This window comes from Lampetra fluviatilis, chromosome 60, assembly GCF_964198595.1.
Source record: "Lampetra fluviatilis chromosome 60, kcLamFluv1.1, whole genome shotgun sequence".
NCBI lineage: Eukaryota > Metazoa > Chordata > Hyperoartia > Petromyzontiformes > Petromyzontidae > Lampetra > Lampetra fluviatilis.
Window position 1 is genome coordinate 635,990 of NC_136334.1, and position 17,822 is coordinate 653,811.

Here is a 17,822-nt window from a genome sequence, read left to right on the forward strand (position 1 = left end):
AGTTCAATCTTGGAAACATTAACCCACGGCTGTACAGCGAGAGGGTGCACAGAGGTCATGGAAACGCGGCAGGCGGAATGCTGCTCACACAAAGGTCTCCCAAACACAGTGAACAGAGTGTGGAGGGGCCACATTATTTTTTTATTTTAGCAGGTAAGCATCCACTGAGCCTATGTAGCTCTTTTCAGAGGCGATCTGGCCACAAATTATAGCTCAACGAAGTGGCTTATCACGTGGAAATTTATAGCAGACAAATGCTCTAAACGCACGTTTCTAATGTGGAGGGAAACACCGGACAACCCGGAGAAAAAACCACGCGACCACGAGGAGAGAGACACGCAAACTCTAAATATACAGCAGGCGTCAGGGTCGGTATCAAACCCACGACCTCCTGTATACCAGGTGAAATAGTTAATATCTCGCCACCGTGGCACCCCACCTGAGTCGTGCCAAGGTAACCTATGGGCAATGTTAGTCTATGAGCAATGTCGTTGGCTTATCCTGGCCCAGCCCGGCTTAATAACTCAATAAAATAATAATATATCTCTGTTCATATATCACCCTAACGAACCGCGCAGACAGCGTCTCCACCACTATAATTATCCGTCTCTCTATGTAAAAAATATATATTTCGTACACAACCCATCAGCCGCACCGCCTTTTGAGAGTGCTACATTTCATCAGGAATGTTTCAATACAAGCAAATGTCTGGACCAGTTTCGACTTGCAGTGTCTCATCATCAGCGGAGTCGGGCTTGTTTGAATCAGTACTGGTGAGCTGCCAATCTTGCAAAAAGGAACGATGTCTGGCGTATCAACAACGTCCCCTTAAATTGGTCGTGACATTTTTTATTTTCAGTTCATTGTTTTTGTTCTTTGATGCACTTCAAGTCCAAGTTAAGGTGACTTAAAAGTTATTCAACTGCAGCAGAAGCAGCGGCCACGCGGTGAGGAGACGGCGCCAGCAATTGCCCAAGCTCTGCGTTCCTCTGTAGTTATATTCAGGTGTTGTCGGCCAATGAATGAGTATTTAGATGTGAGAGGAGACCCGAGCCCCCGGAGACAACCCACCCAGGCGACGGGGAAACACTCGATCCCGTACAGACAAAACAGATGGAGTTCACATGCCTCTACCTCCTTCCCCCGGTAGAGGCAGGGCATGGCTCCTCCTTGGCGCCCACGGGAAGTTTCACATTCCCGTGATCCACCAACCCTCGCTGCCTCCAGGGCCCAGATTTGCTGTCAACACGAAAAATCCATCACCGCCGCGACCTCACAATCCGTAATGCTCATTGCGTTATCAGCATTCGATGTCAGCCCCTTCACGAACGTCTCCCGGCACGTGGAGCGAAACGTCGGACACTGCCGAACAACACGCGGTACAACTCGAAGACACGTCGGGGAGAACCGATCCAATCCTTTTGGTGACGTTCACTCTTTCGTTTATTCCGGGGTAGGTAAAATAGGTACCACTTTGTGGAGAGCCTGCAGTGATTGTCTTATGAGTAAGACCCACACCCGCCATAGGAATGTGGATTTTCTGCCACCGGCTCAGACATGTGAAGGGGAATCGTGCGGTGTCCGACTGCGGTTTGTGTGCGACAACGCACAAACATATTCGAGACGAGAGTGAAAATCCTCCGTGCGCAGGGGATTAGGGCTATGAGGGCCCTAAGGCTACTTACATTTACAAGGATATTCCCCGTAGATCTGCCTCTCTTTGTCTGACTGGTGTTATTCCCATGAGACAATCGTAAAAATCTGCGATGCGCGTCTGATTGTCTGCTTATTAAGATATTTGTATGTTTTCGTTCACAATTTAATGTAGCTGCTGCCACAAAGTGTGTGGAACCACCTAAGTTTCGCCTCTTGGCATCTCCATTCTGCCATCTCTGTCGTAATTTAAACTGACTCTTTAAAATCACTGAAGTTTAAGTGTGAATATAAGGTTGCAACATTAATTGCCACGATTAAGATTTGTTTTTGTTACATCTGTAATTGTGAAATGCTTTGGTCCTGTCTGCCTGCGAGTCCCCCATTAAAAAAAGGTCTTCTCAGCTCATTTGGATTCACTCGAGAAATCAACTTCTGATGGTGAAGGCTGACTGGACAGAAGGGCTTAAATATGAATCACATTTGGCAAAAAAAATTAACCGTTAAACATTTGTGTAAGATTAACGCATTTACTCGACTTCAAGCAAATTAATCGAACATAAATTACTCACGAGACTAATTTCTTCAAGCAACATATGTTTCCTCCTTAGCTGTGCCGAAGTCATGAATTCAACCATCGCAATGCAGCTGTTACCTTGACGTGGAACGGAGGGCCTACAGGGGGCCCCCCACTCCGTGAGGGCCGCAGGCCTCGTTATTCTGTGGGGCCCCGCGGCACGTAAGGGGCCGTCCATAAATGACGTCACGCGATTTTGGACGATTTTTGACCCCCCCCCCCCTCGTTGCACGGCGTCACAAAAAGTCAGACTATTTAATTAGGTAGAACTTGTTGTCTATATTTATTTAAAGTTGCGCATTTTTACGTGACGTCACATTTCTCACACCCCCCCCCCCTCGTCACACATCGTCACAAATGTCTGACCCCCCCTCCCCAGGTGCGTGACGTCATTTATGGACCGCCCCGAAGCTGTTCGTGCTGCATCTCCACGGCGTGGTTACTACTCGCACGGCCGCAGATTCAGGGGCATCGTTGATAACATCGGAATATTTAAATGAAACTTGTTGCGTGATAAGTCAAGAACTCTGTTGTCAGTCCGCGTCTCTCTCCGGCGGCACTGGCTGGGTCGTGATGGAGCTGTTTCCGTACTCAATCCTGGCCCAGCCCGGCTCAACAGCTCAACACACAACACGTGTTGGGGCAACGTCAGGCTATGGCAGCGTTCTTCATTGCAAGGCCCGCCTGGTGGTCTGTCGTGCGGCCCCCGACAATACACAAATGTGAAAACAACCCATCATCATCGTGCTGCTGTCAAACACAATGTTTTCAAATGTCTGGCGCTTCTCACACGTGAAAAACACAGGTATATAGCCTATGTCGTTACCTAATCCTGTCCCAGCACGGCTCAACAACTCAATACAACTATAATAAAAAAAATATATATATCTCTGACGACCTAGGAGCCGTTAAAGAAGTGAAGGTGTGATGATGGTGCGCAGGGACCACACGAGGCTCGCCAGAAATCAACTTCTGATGGTGAAGGCTGATTGGAGAGAAGGGCTTAAATATGAATCACATTTTGCAAAAAAAAATCAATCACGAAGCATGTAAGATTAACGCATTTACGAGACTGCAAGCAAATGAATCGAACATAACTTACGAGACTCATTTCTTCAAGCAACATTTCTTCCCTGCTTAGCTGTGCCGAAGTCATGAATTCAACAATCGCAATTCAGCTGTGACTTTAACGTGGAACTGAGGGCCTACAGGAGTGCAAGTGCCGCTCATCATAGTCGCCAGCTTGCTGGCTTTTGGTCGCCTCTAGCGGCAGTAACATTGTTGCTTAGAGCAGCGGAGGCCGTACGAGGTCACGGAGGCCGTTAGATGCCACGTGCAGATGCGAGATTCTGAGCGCGAGTGCGGGCGAGTGGCGCGGTGCTTTGCAAAAAATTCATCCATTCTCTTCCTGCGCATGATGACAGCAGCAGCAATGCGTTCAGGAGCGAGATGTGTGCTGCTCGCCACATTCTGTTGTGATGTCGTCCAGAAATGAGTTCGTGAGGCTTTGGTGTTGCTCCTCCATTGAAGGAGCATCGACTACAGTGGTTTACTCTATGGTCCATTATAGATTTGAAGTTTTCGTGACTGCAGGGATCCATACTCTTTGGTTCTTTCGGTAAAGTCACGTAGGTATGAAATAAATTAAATCATGACGTTTCGATTGCTACACAAGCAATCATCATCAGATTTAATTTATTTTAGACCTACGTGACTTTACCGAAAGAACCAAAGAGTATATGGTCCATTGTTTGGGTTGCACGGCCACAATCGCACTGCTGTGGGCTGTCTTTAATGTACGGTATCTCTGTATGTTGTCTGTGTCTCTATATTTCTACGAGTATATGTATCTCTAGGTGTCTCTGGATTTAATCAAATGTTCCATATCTGAACCTTATGGCAGGACCCCGGGGCCCGAATACGCGACTCCGTCCCTTCGCGCACATAGCTCTACACGATGCGCTTATTAAAGTTTTGTTTCGTGTAGAGCTCGTCGAGAGGAACAGATCGCCGTGTCGTTCGCCTTAAACAGACATAAAATGACGTCGCGACGTAATTTATGCGAGAGCCAGTGGCTTATGGGCCCTGGGGTCCCGCCACAAGGTTCATATGAAGGAGATGTGCGCATCAGCCTGCTGATGTTCTGATGTAGATGATGGTTACACCTGTGTCTTCAAGGTGTGATATCAACCATGAACAATTTTTTATTTTACCAGGTAAGACCCATTGAGCTGTTTAGCTCTTTTTCAGAAGCGACCTGGCCATCAATGATATAGCTCAACGAAGTGCCTTATCACGTGGAAACTTATAGCAGCCAAATACTATAAAAGCACATTTCTAATGGCACCCCTGACCTCGTTACACAACCAACATCAACTTGAACAAGTATAACCCGTAAAAACAAAGTTTTTCACTATAAATCCTTTATATGCGTGGCGGCTAGAGTCCTCTCATCCTCTGGCTTGAGATGGCTGCCACCTATGGGTCAGATGATTGCATGGCAGCATTAAGCAATTGGTAATTAAATATAATATTTTTGTCCTAAAAAGTGTAAAATTTTGGAAAAAAATATTCACGAAAATTAATTGTCACGCACAACGAGTCTGTGTGGAAAATGTCAGCTCCATTGGATCACGGGAAGTGGGTTAAAAAACGACCGAAATATTTGCACGGTCCTAAGCAAGCAAGCAAGTGAACTTAAAATAAAGGATTTAAAAATGAAACTGTTGCTCTCCAGCCAAGTTATGGAGAACGCTGGGTCCATGAACTTATGCCAGCAGCAGCCCTCCACTGTCTGCGATCTCCATCGTCGTATCCCTTCCGTCTGCTGCTCAAGTCTCCCTCTAATTGCTCTCCACTCCGGTGCCTCCTCCTCTCCCTCAGTCCACCTCATTCCTTCGCTCGCTCTCCACCTGTTGCCTTCCACGAGCCTTGCCCATTGCTTTTGTCAGATTCATGTATGGTGACGAGGCAATACTATAGCAGTGTGCACTCCCCAAGTCCCTCGTTATTACGGCTATGGATAACGCATGGAAGACGGTGGGGATATTCCCCCCATAAATAGCAACGAGCAAGGAAGGACCTCACCAAACTACGAATGTGGTGAGGTGCAAACCATCAGGCTGCCCAATACATCCACGCGTGATCTGGTGGAAGATGCGGACAGGTCCACTTCGCTATCACCTCGGATGATGCCGTGCAGCGGCTCACAACATTAAACACAATTGTAGCCTGCTGCCGATCTTTTCAAACACTATATGACAGGAAGAGGCTAAGGATGTGCTTTGACTGTATAGAGCCCATGCGTAAATGCCTCCGCAACTCAGAGCGAGTTACGTTGCATCTCATTTCAGCCAATCCAATGTCCTGCTGCAGTCTTGCCTAGGGGGACCCCCAGTGGCAGTTACCCCTGGGCGGCACAACATTTACACAGCACCGGCCTGTAAACGAGCACTGTGCGCCGGGGTTTCGTCCTTTTTGCGAGTCACTTTTCAAAATGCCGCAAAATTGCCTGATGACCCAGGCGCACATGCCGACTCCGTGTCAAATAATACCACGGGCTCTCTTAACGAGAGACGTGAAGCAGGATTAACCAGGGCGACCGCTGGGCTAACACTGCAAGCCTCTGCAACAAGCAATACAGCCCCCTGTCATTTATTATTGAACTTGGCGTGTATTGGGAGGCTTCCACAGACATGCATTGTACTAGATTTGAAGTTTTCGTGACTCAGGGATCCACGTAGGTATGAAATAAAATACATTTATTTTATTTTATACCTACGTGACTTTACCGAAAGAACCAAAAAGTGAATTGTACTTCCAGTAACAGCACGATGCTAGTCGAGCAAGGAGAAACCTGTACTTGATCGGTCACTCGCAGCCCTTTGTCAGAGGCTGCTTGCAGACAAAGTTTACTTTCTAGCTGTGCCAGTAAAGAGCCTCGTGACGCAAGTGATTCAATACATATCGGTACACGTGCAATCACCTCATGGCTTTCGTCAATACACATTACACTTATCCTAAGACAATCCACAACTCCTGAACCCCACCCGTCTGGAGTATTAAGAATTAAATAAAAAAAGCTAACGACCTCATGCTGGGTAACATTATATTGTGATGAGTAGCGAGTGACGCTGCCGTTGTTATGCAATCAGCTTGGAGCCCTGTTGCCACAATCCATCTCGCATACACCTCCATGGTGGTGACCATTTCATTTTCATTCATTAGGTATAGCCCTGTGAGCCACGCGGCTCTTGGCTCAGGTGCAACCGCAACAAACAAAAACATGAACAAGGAACATCTTAAAGTGATTACGCGCAACAGAAAAATTCAGGAAAAAACAGCAAAGTCTTCCAGAAAAAGCACCGTACATCAACGCTCTGTGCAAAAATCCCAGTGGGATGCAAGTCAAACAATAAGCATGAGACAATGTAGATTAAAGTTACCAGCTAACTCTGTACTACAACAAACAAATATGGCGAAACCAAAAGTTTTCGAAACCACCAAAATAAAGCTATATTAAACAATGTAACAGTGATCATAGGGACTGTGATTCAAATTTAACAATAAACGATATTGCATAACATGTACGACCAAACTTTGCAGCCATAGCTGGCAGCATGAGTCACTCCATAACCATCGTCCTCTTGGCTGTGGTATCCCCTCTGACTTGTTCCATTCATGATGCCATCGTGATCCGTAGCTTCTCCTGGCCATGCGCCCTGCCCATGCCCACCAGGCCACCACCACTCGCCACGGAGCCCCCTGCCTCGAAGCCACCCACGGCGCCTCCTCTCTCACGAACATTCCCAGCGCTTCTTTACGCACTTTCTTTCATCTTTCGTCCCGTCACCTGTCCACACGTTTTTTTTACATTTATTTATGAGGTATAACCCTGTGAGCCATGCGGCTCTTGACTCGGGTGCAACCGCAACAAAACGTGAACAAGAAACATCTTAAAGTGACTACGCGCAACAGCAAAGTCTTCCAGAAAAAACACCGCGTTTCAACGTTCACGATCCGCAATGTTCCAATTAACTTTATCACTCAAAGGACATCACTCGCGTCGTTCTGGAGGCGACTGTGAATCTATCACTCTATGAAAGAAGGCGGAGACGTCGCCTGTTTTTGTGTTGTGTGCTTTGTAAGGCCGCAGTGTTGACGGCCGTCTTGAGGACTTGAATGTTAGACTCCAGGTGTGGGGAGGGGCGGGGCTGTGGGGGTAGCCTGGGGAGTGAGGGGCGGGGCTGTGGGGGAGGAGGGGGTGGGGACAAGCCTGGGCAATGAGGGGCGGGGCTGTGGGGTAGCCTGGGGAGTGAGGGGCGGGGCTGTGGGGGTAGCCTGGGGCGTGAGGGGCGGGGCTGTGGGGGTATTCTGGGTAGTGAGAGGCGGGGCTCAAAGTAAAGTGCGAGGCGGGGCTGTGGGCTTCAGGTTAATTGAGGGGCGGGGCTGTGGGGGAGGAGGGCGGGGCTGTGGGGAAGGAGGGGGGGACAAGTCCGTGTAATGAGGGGCGGGGCTGTAAGGGGCGGGGCTTAGGGGAACCTGGGTGGCGAGGGGCGGGGCTGTGACGTCACGGGTGTAACATGGCGAGGGTGGTGGATGTTTGTGCGGTGGTTTAGGTGGTGATGTGGTGATGGTGATGTGGTGATGGTGATGTGGTGGTGTGGTGATGGTGGTGGTGATGTTCGGGCAGAGCTGACGGGATGTGCGCCGACTGTTGACGATCATCGCCAGTAGCAGCAGCGGGGACGAGGTAATGTACAGCACTGTACACAGTACAGTGTCACAGTAACACTGTCACACAGTAACACTGTACACAGTAACACTGTCACACAATAACACTGTCACACACAGTAACACTGTACACAGTAATAACACTGTCACACAGTATCACTACCACACAGTAACACCGTCACACGGTGACACTGTCATACACACCGTACACTAAACACTACTGCATTACACGTTTAACACCATAATGCTGAATTGTATAACACTTATAACACCATTACACGTCAAGTTATAATACAATAACACTCTCACACCCGTGTTAAAACGCGTATCAATACAAGCGATGACGTGTGTACACTTTAGTGTATACCAGAGGTCGCAAACGGGTTTTGATTCCTTACCCGTACCCGGCCGTACCAGGGTCGCAAACGGGTACCCGTACCCGGCCGTACCCGTACCCTACCCGTACCCGGCCGGGTAGGGTACGGGTATCGGGTACCTGATTGCGACCTCTGGGATGAAGCCATGTTGCAGGCGTGGGTGGGTTGATTCTAGGAACTTGAATTGTGAGAAGAGACAAGACGTTGGGAAATGAGTGACAAACAGTTACTCACCAGTGACTCACGGTCTACCCGTACCCGGCCGCTCCAGGGTCGCAAACGGGTACCCGTACGGGTATCGGGTACCCGGTTGCGACCTCTGGTGTATACAACGCTGCTGTTTAACATGACATACAGCACCACGACATCACAGTATGTCATGTGATACACGCAACACTACGGCACACGTAACACCACGGCACACACAACACTATTACACGTGGCAACTGTATTACACGCAGCAGACCATTATAGTTGTGTCTCTAATGTAGTCACAATTCATTAGAGAGTAGTGTAGGTTGGTGATGTACTGTTTACGCTGTATAATGTACTATGGTATATACACAAACACCACTAGTGATGTCGTGGCTTGGCTCTCCAACACACCGGTTAGTGCTGTACTAGTGACGAATTGGCACGTTCTGTTTACGTGACAACCCGTACTAGTTGTCAGTGTCGGGTGGTGGCGGGCTTTAACGACACATATTTACGCGATCTGACCCAAAACAAATCTGTATTATGGATGATATTGGTCGCGAAAGCCTACGTGTTGAACTGACCACTCTAGGGAATTTAAACTGCAGTTCTAGTGAATAAACGTGTCGCCATGTGCGGGAGAGGAAGTCGACAGTCGGGCACTACGAAGGCCGGTGGGGCACACGAGGCGGCGGGGTGGCCAGCAGCACCACGCTCGGCCCCCTGTTTGCCTCCCTAGTGGCGAAGTTGGCACACCGCACAAGGTAAATCATTTGAGGTTGAGGCTACCTAAGGGAGGCCCCACGACCGGTTCACATAATCGATACTTGTGTCGGTGGCCGTGAGAGGGAATCGAACTTTGGACGCCGAGTTTGTTGCGCAACGCGCCAACCACTGCACTACCGCCCCCCCCACCCCCCACTCTAACGCTCCCCCCCCCCTCTAACGCACACCGTACACTTTACTGTGAACTGCTGTAGTGCATCATCATCATGGGGTGAATCTGCGTATGTGGCCACCCGTCTCGATGCCCGCGATGTAACGATCCAGCCAGAGTAGTCGATGTCACCACCGCTCCATCTCCGCGGTCGATGTCTCCACTCCCTGGCTGCTCCCTTCACTCTTCCCCACTCGGCCTGCATCGCTGCGGGCCACGATCCTGTGTCCTGCCCAAGTCCTATCGCGTTGCTGTTTGAGCGGTCACTTTAACTCGAAGGCTTTCGCGGCCAATGTTACAACATTCGTAATAAGGTGCTTTTTTTGGGTCGGATCGCGTGAATGTGTAGTGAGTCCAACTGAGTCGCAGGCGTCTCTCTTTAGAGGCAACACTTTTATTGTAACATCAACACATTAACACAAAGGGGTAACTGCCCCTTTACCAGATACAGCCGAGGGTGGTGACCACCCAGCTAACTTCACTACACGTAGGAGTTACAGCTACGAAGGGTCAGACGCTCACTCGGGTCCCGACCACGTGTTGATGCCTCGCAGGACGTAGAGCTTCCAGCTTGTAGGACGTAGAGCTTCCAGCTTGTAGGATGTGGAGCTTCCAGCTTGTAGAAATGGAGCTTCCAGCTTGTAGACGTGGAGTTTCCAGCTTGTAGACGTAGAGCTTCCAACTTGTAGACGTAGAGCTTCAGCTTGTAGAATGCAGCGACCCCGGTCCCTCTCAGGGACCCACCTTATATCCTCCTGGGTCTATTCCGCTCCGCCCTTGGCCCCGCCCACCTTCTAGCTCCCTCTCGATCCCCCTCGAGAGTTCTCCCTGGACAAGTGATCGCCCCCTAGCCCCCCCTAGCCCCCCCCACCTCCCCACCTGGGGCGTTCTCTGTGGACACTCCGGATCACGTGTCTACGGGGTCAACCAGAGTGCCATGGCCCTGGGCAACCCTGCCCCTGGGCTGACACTCTCCCACTCCCCCTTGTGGGAGCCCGCACTACACGCTATGCGTGGTGCCCGCGCTATCCCAGCGCACACCAAGCCCCGCTAGGGCTGGTACTACACACGCCTACGGGGTGTACGCGATGACGGTGCATCGCTCGCCGTGCTGTGCTAGAGCCGGCCTCACACAGCAACCCACCCGGTGCTGTCCGCGATGTCGGGACATCGCATGCCACGGCCCTCCCGGGCCGGCACCACACAGTGACATCCCTGATGTCACTACAAATGTAATCGTGTCGTAAACCCACATCCACCAGTCAGACAGTAAGGGTTCGAGTACAGTACTCGCATTGTAAATGTCGTGAGTTTGGACTCCTAGAGGAGTAATTATATACCTTATTTATTTGTAGTGACTTGCTTTGCTTTTTTATACTTATTGGTTTTGGTATTGTTTATTATAACTTTCTGACCTGTCCCTACTGGACATCTTAGAAACACATTCCTGCGGAGGGAGCTGGTAGGAACGTTGGGTTGCTCGGTCAATGGCCAGGGTCAATGGCGGCGTGGTCTATTCCGCAAATATGGCCGACTGTGAGGGCGGGCACAAGCCGGCGTGAGTAGGTTAAACGTTGAGTTTTATAAGGGCACCACGGGGTGACCAGCCCCACCCCTCCCACCCCCCACCCAGCCCTACCCTCCCCACCCAGCCCCTCCCCACCCTCCCCACCCAGCCCCTTTCCACCCAGCCCCACCCCTCCCATTTTTGGATGCACGACGGACGGACGGACACAATAATCCCCTGTGGGCTGGTGTAACCAGGAGTTCCTACCAGTAAAAGTGATTCTTAGCTCATTGGAGTATTCCAGTCTCAAGATTCTGATTCTGAGTAACTAATTGGCACGTTGTGTTCACGTGACAAACCTTACTAAGTGTTTGTGTCAGGTGGAAGTGGGTTCACGACACATTTATATTTACGTGATCGAACACAAAAAAACGTTATTATTGAGGTTGAACGGTGTCATGAATCTTGAGTATTTCCTCTCGAGTCCACATGTTCCTCGTTTGCTGTCTCAGTGTAGTTCATAGCATGCATCTCTCCAGCCTTCTCGGCTTGTGTTACTTATGTTTTCTTAATGGCCACAGTGGGCAATACCTGGAGCATCTGGCACAAGGAAGGGAGCCACGGTGAGATTTGGTGTCCTTATTGGCTGCGATGACCTGATGGTCTCGGAACACTACTACACACAGATAAAGATGGAGGTATGACACATGTGTAAACATTCAATGCTATTGTGGGGTTGTGTACATATCCTGTATTACCACATAATACCGGGAGAAATATACTTGTGCAATCACCTGTTGCTGAAATGACCTGTACGTCCAGCATGGCACGTGGACACGAGAGTGGGATGTCTCGTAGTGTCCATATCGGTCAGGCCGCGGTTTGCGGATGATAACGATTCCCATCGTGCAATACAAGGCAGTTCGGATTCATAGAGCACTCCAATGCGACCGCATCGCCAGACACGACAGAAACATTGGCCGTATGTATTTATTTATGGAGAGAGTCCCAGGATGTGGGAAGAAAGGGAGATCTTGAACCTGTATTTAAAACAGAGGAGGGGAGTTGACAGCACGGATGGCTGGGGGAGGGTAGTTAGACTGGGGGCAGCAGAGGGGAACGAGCACCCTGACACTTCCTCTAGCCTATGGCAAGTACAGCATGGTGTCGCTTACAACTTACACGTCCAGGTTGTAGTTTGCGATAGCGTCTGGAGTTGCGCGACTAATGCTGGTCAGCCCACCGGTTGGTGGAGCCACGACTACCGTAGGTTTATTGGCAGAGCAGAGCCACGTGGAGCCACGTGGAGCTGCGGTGGGGCCCTCAAGGAAGCTTTGATGAGGAACCTCGGCAGCAGAACTCCCCGGCGTTCGCCCGCGGTCTTCAGTTGACCTCTTGTGTGTACGTATGTTGAACTTCTTTTGCACCGTACATAGCCAACCGTGTTAATCAGAGGTGCTTCATCCAGTCGTATTGTGCGGTGATCTCACGTCGGTTTCCGTAGTCTCACTCGTGCCCGTAGAGGGTCTAGCGGGTGTCGGTGTTCACGGGAGGTCTACACTACCTCGGGTACTGCCCAGTTGGTTTGATGTGGTGGCATCTCGCCGGAGGCTTTCTTACGTGACGTTGGCGGGGAGAGCGTCTGGAGGGGAATGCGTAGAGTGAGATGAGCAGGGAGAGCGGTAGGAGAGTGCGTCTGGGGGAGCAGAGTGGGGATGAGTGAGGAGAAGTAGGCAGGGAGGATGGGAGTCAATGGATGATCTTGGAAGACGGCGACTGAGCAGGAATCCAACTGGGGGTAGCTGGGATCACAGACCGGCACACTGCTACCGCTACCCGTGCGCTGTGTACACACACAACTGTGTACACACACATAACTGTGTGCACCTAACGCAACATAAAGGCCATCGTTCAGCCGTGGACTTTGAGAACAAGTTTTATATATCTATGATATCATCTGTTCGGGACGTGCAGACCCGGTCTCTAATGCACTGGCATTGTCATTTCATCCGCATTGGCTTCAACCACCACCCTGCAGGTCACAACTCACTCACCACTCACTCACCCTCACTGCTGATCACAACAACACCAAACTCACTCACCCACTCACTCACCCACCCACTCACCACTCACCCACACTGCTGATCACAACAACACCAAACTCACCCACTCAACTCACCCACTCACTCACCCAGCCACTCACGCACCCACTCACTCACCCACACTGCTGTTCACAACAACAACACTCAACTCATCTTCTTAGGTTTTTTCGGTAAAGTCACGTAGAAAGTAAAATAAAATAAAAACAAAAATCACGACGTTTCGGAGGCAACACAAGTCTCCGTCATCAGGTGGGACCGTCACAGCCAGATTAGCTGTATCAAGTGATCTGGCTGTGACGGTCCCACCTGATGACGGAGACTTGTGTTGTCTCCGAAACGTCGTGATTTTTGTTTTTATTTTATTTTACTTTCTACGTGACTTTACCGAAAAAACCTAAGAAGATGATTCCTTGCAGTCACGAAAGCTTCAAATCTAGAATTAACACTCAACTCACCTACACACCATACAGCAGGTCACAACAATACACTCACCTACACACTCACCATACTGGAGGTCACAGCAATACTCAACCCACTCACTCAACACTGTAGGTTACCCACACACTCATAGCCACACTGCAGGTTACCCACACACTCATCACCACACTGCTGTTCACAACAACAACACTCACCTACACACTCACCATACTGCAGGTCACAGCAATACTCAACTCACTCACTCAACACACTGCAGGTTACCCACACTCACCACCACACTGCTGTTCACAACAATACACTCACCTACACACTCACCATACAGCAGGTCACAGCAATACTCAACTCACTCACTCAACACACTGCAGGTTACCCACACGCTCATAACCACACTGCAGGTTACCCACACACTCATCACCATACTGCTGTTCACAACAACAACACTCACCATACTGCAGGTCACAGCAATACTCAATTCACTCACTCAACACACTGCAGGTTACCCACACACTTACCACCACACTGCTGTTCACAACAATACACTCACCTACACACTCACCATACAGCAGGTCACAGCAATACTCAATTCACTCACTCAACACACTGCAGGTTACCCACACACTTACCACCACACTGCTGTTCACAACAATACACTCACCTACACACTCACCATACAGCAGGTCACAGCAATACTCAATTCACTCATTCAACACACTGCAGGTTACCCACACTCTCACCACCACACTGCAGGTTACCCACACACTCACCACCACACTGCAGGTTACCCACACACTCACCACCACACTGCTGGTCAAACACTTTCTGCTTCTTTCCTCGCACTCTTGCATCGTCCTTTTTCCCCAAGTTATTAATACCTTGCTCAGTTCAAGAAAAGTGCGTTCACGCCTATCGATGACACCTGCGATCGTGCTGTTTGTTGCTGGCCGTTTGGCATCTTGGGCCTTGCATCAGGGTGGCACCACCATCACTCGATGGTACAACAAAGAAAAATATCCCCCGTGTAGCCTTAACAGACTGTTGGGACAAATGCTGTTAGCGAGCACCTATGAAAGCTGGCACGGCACACAATGGGGTGCATGGCAAAGACCACGCCCTTTGTCTCCCTCGTGACAATGCTTACACATCGCACCAGGTTCTCATTTTGAGGCCGAGTCAACCTAGTGGATGCCCAGGACCGGTTCCCATAATCGTCACTGGTGTTGGCCGTGAGCGGGAATCGAAGCCGGTTCGCCGGGTTCACAGCGCGGTGCGCTAACCGCTGCACCACCACTCCCCACTTGGGTTCCCACACACACACACGCGCATGCACACACACTTACAGTAGAGGTTAATGTGCAATCGTGTGCACACGTAAGAGATTCTATATATAAACACAGTCCCAACAGTAGGCCTGGCACCCGACTCGCTCGCCCTGTGCTCTCGTGTCTTTGGCCGGTCCCATATCTTCTGTGTGTCTCTTGTGTGTGTGCTTCAGGTCTGTGTGTCACTGGGGAGACAACGGCTGCCGGGTGTGGTGTTGGTCACCCACCCCTACGTGTGCCGCACCGGCCTTCATAGGTACCGTACTCTCTAACAGCACTTGTCCCAGCAGTCTGTCAAGGCTATACGGGGGATCTTTTTATTTGTTTTGTGTCTTTAAGGTATGTGCTGTGTGTCTCCTGTGTGTTCTTCACGTGTGTTTTTAAGGAGTATTTAAAGATATGTTCTGTATGTCTGTGAAGTGTGTTCTGCATGTGGCCTTCCTGCATTACCTCAAGTTGCTTGTGACTTTATTCTGTGCATTCTTCACGTGTGTGTGACCTTCACACTCGTGTCTCCTTTACTGCGTTGTGTGTGTCCTTCAGGTGTGTGTATTTTATCGAGTTGTGTGCGATGTGTCTTTACAAGTGCATTCTTTTCATGCATTTTGGTGGTGCGTGCATGTGTGTGTCTCTTTCACGTGTGTGTGTGCTTGCGTGTGTGTGTCATTTCAGGTGTATGATGCATTTATTTTAGGTGCCTTGCGCGTGTATATGTCGTGAGCTGTGCGTGTGTCTCTATGTGATGCGTTCTCTTTGTGTGTCTCTCCGGTGTATATCTCCCGCGTGAGTTTATCTGTGTGCCCTATCCATTTCCTGTGGTGCCTTCAATTGTGTGTCCCAGGTGTGTTCCGTTTGTGTGTGTGTGCGCGCTATTCAGGTGTGTTGCGTCTTTATCGGTTGGCGTGCTCTCTTTTCTATACCCCCCACCACCCCGTTTAATAAGCGTGTTTGTCCATCTTCCACGAGTGGCCGGTTTGCGTGTCCATATATTTATATTCTTTGTGAGCCTTTAATACTGTGCCCTTGAGGTGGCTGCCGTGCGTGTCTGTGAGGCGTGTGGACATGTCCTGCGTGTGTGCACTCTAGGGTGGCCACCTGTGGTGTCGCATCACCCACGTGCTATACCTCGCCACCCTTAATAGGTGCTCGCTAATAGCATGATCGCCGACAGTTTGCCTATGCGGTGAATGGTCGCCTGGGCGTCTGGACGTCTGAGTGTCTGAGCGTGTGTGGTGTGATCCTTGTGGCCTGGCCGTGGACGCACAGTTCAGGAAATCCCCTCTTTCACTCGTGCACTCTTCTATGTTTTATCTTATTTGTCTTTTACCGAAGTTTCATCTTCATTGTGCTATCGGCATCACGTCATGCGATGAATAATGCATTCGGATCTCCCAGTGCAATGCTCTGTGTTAGAGAATGGTCCACAGAAGCGGATACAGCAGAGGGTAGCTCTGAGATCCCTTCAAGTAACCTCTGTTCCACATACTGTAATGTCAGCACATGCCCACCCACTCTGCCACTGAGATAGCATAATAATAATTGAGGACATTCGGTATCCGCACTATTCCTATAGCACGAGGCTCCCACCAAGGAAGGTGCTGTGTTTCACAGGCTGCAGTAGCTTCACAGTAGGGAGCGATGCTTTTGCGGGTCATCCCAATTGAGTAATTTCCAACATTACTTCTGAATTTTGCAAATTTGGACAGTGACGCCCACACACAATATCCTGCTCATTTCAAATTATGGCACAGGATCATTAATATCATCTGCGAATCAGATGGCACGTATATTATGATCAATCCACCCGCAGTAATAACCACGACGGCCTGCCGCATCGAACCGGCACCCTCTGCAAAGTGGCGAACACGGCAAAGTCCCGGGTGTGCTGTGTTATTTTTGGCAATTGTAGGGAACCAAAGAACCTCACTGTTCCCAAGCGAGGGCAGGCAAACTCCTTCTCTGTGCCGTTCAGTGGCCGATCCACCCCTCACACCTCTTGCCCTCCCCTCTCCGTCGGTCGCCCTGGCACAGTGCGGCAGCACACGGCCGTCAGCCCTCACCCCCGGCCCTCTCAAGTCCCTCGCTCATGCATGCACAGTTGGGATTTTTTTTAGTTAGGTGAACTCCGAAGTGATTGCCGCAAAGTGGGTTCCGAGGATTGAAAGATTTCGTGAGAAACGCTGCCCTAAGCCCACAGTGCAGTGCTTTGATTTGCGTGCGTGCGCATTGTCTCTGTGCTTATTTCGGCGTTTCCACCATGGGCAGTTGGAGGCGGTCGCCTTCCAACAACAACTGAGGGCAGAGTGACACTCACAACAACGAGCGGAGCGGCGGGCGCTAAAATGCAGCAAGTTAGCACAGTAGGGGGTACAGCTATTGCATCTACCGGTCATCTCAGTCAGCCAACGCATGCCAGCTGGGTCTGTCCCGAGACCTCCTGTCAGTGAGCCTTCGACACTTCATGTGGCCTCAAAGTGTACCTGGCCTGGCACAGGCACCGTGGTGATGTCACCGACGCTTAGTGGCAAATGGGGCGGGAGTTGTGGCACCACAGTGGCGAGATGTTAACTACTTCGCCTGGTATACAGTCGGTTGTGGTGCGATCCCAACCCTGACGCCTGTATATTTGGAGTCCACGTGTTCTCCCCGTGGTGCTTGGATTTTTCTTGGAGTCCTCTGGTTTTTTCCTCTACACTTAAAATCAACATCACCGGTTTAGAGTATTTGGCTGCTATAAAATTCCACTTGAACACAAGCCACTTCGTTGAGCTATAATTTGTGTCCAGGTCGCTTCCGAAAAAGAGCTATACAGCTCAGTGGGCCTTATCTGGTAAAATAAAAACAGTCGTAGTTTAGTGAGTTGCTGTAGTAGCTGTCTTTGTGTACTCCGGTTTCCTCTAAAATGCACAACACATATACCCCGCGGGGTATACCACTTTTTACAAACAAAACAAGACCCTGCGGGGTATATGGATACACGTGTG

The 17,822-nt window shown here is 50.0% G+C and overlaps 1 protein-coding gene across 3 annotated transcripts in view; it reads left to right on the forward strand.

The window, feature by feature from the left end:
* Positions 1-7,803: 7,803 nt before the first annotated feature.
* FHIP1B (FHF complex subunit HOOK interacting protein 1B) overlaps positions 7,804-17,822 on the forward strand; it is a 48,444-nt gene continuing 38,425 nt past the window's right edge. For 2 of the 3 annotated variants that reach the window (XM_078881102.1, XM_078881101.1), the window contains exons 1-2: positions 7,804-7,982; positions 15,012-15,094. The gene's annotated coding sequence lies outside the window, so the exon portion shown is untranslated. The remainder of the gene's footprint in view (positions 7,983-15,011; positions 15,095-17,822) is intronic. The other variant, XM_078881103.1, reaches the window with a different exon arrangement.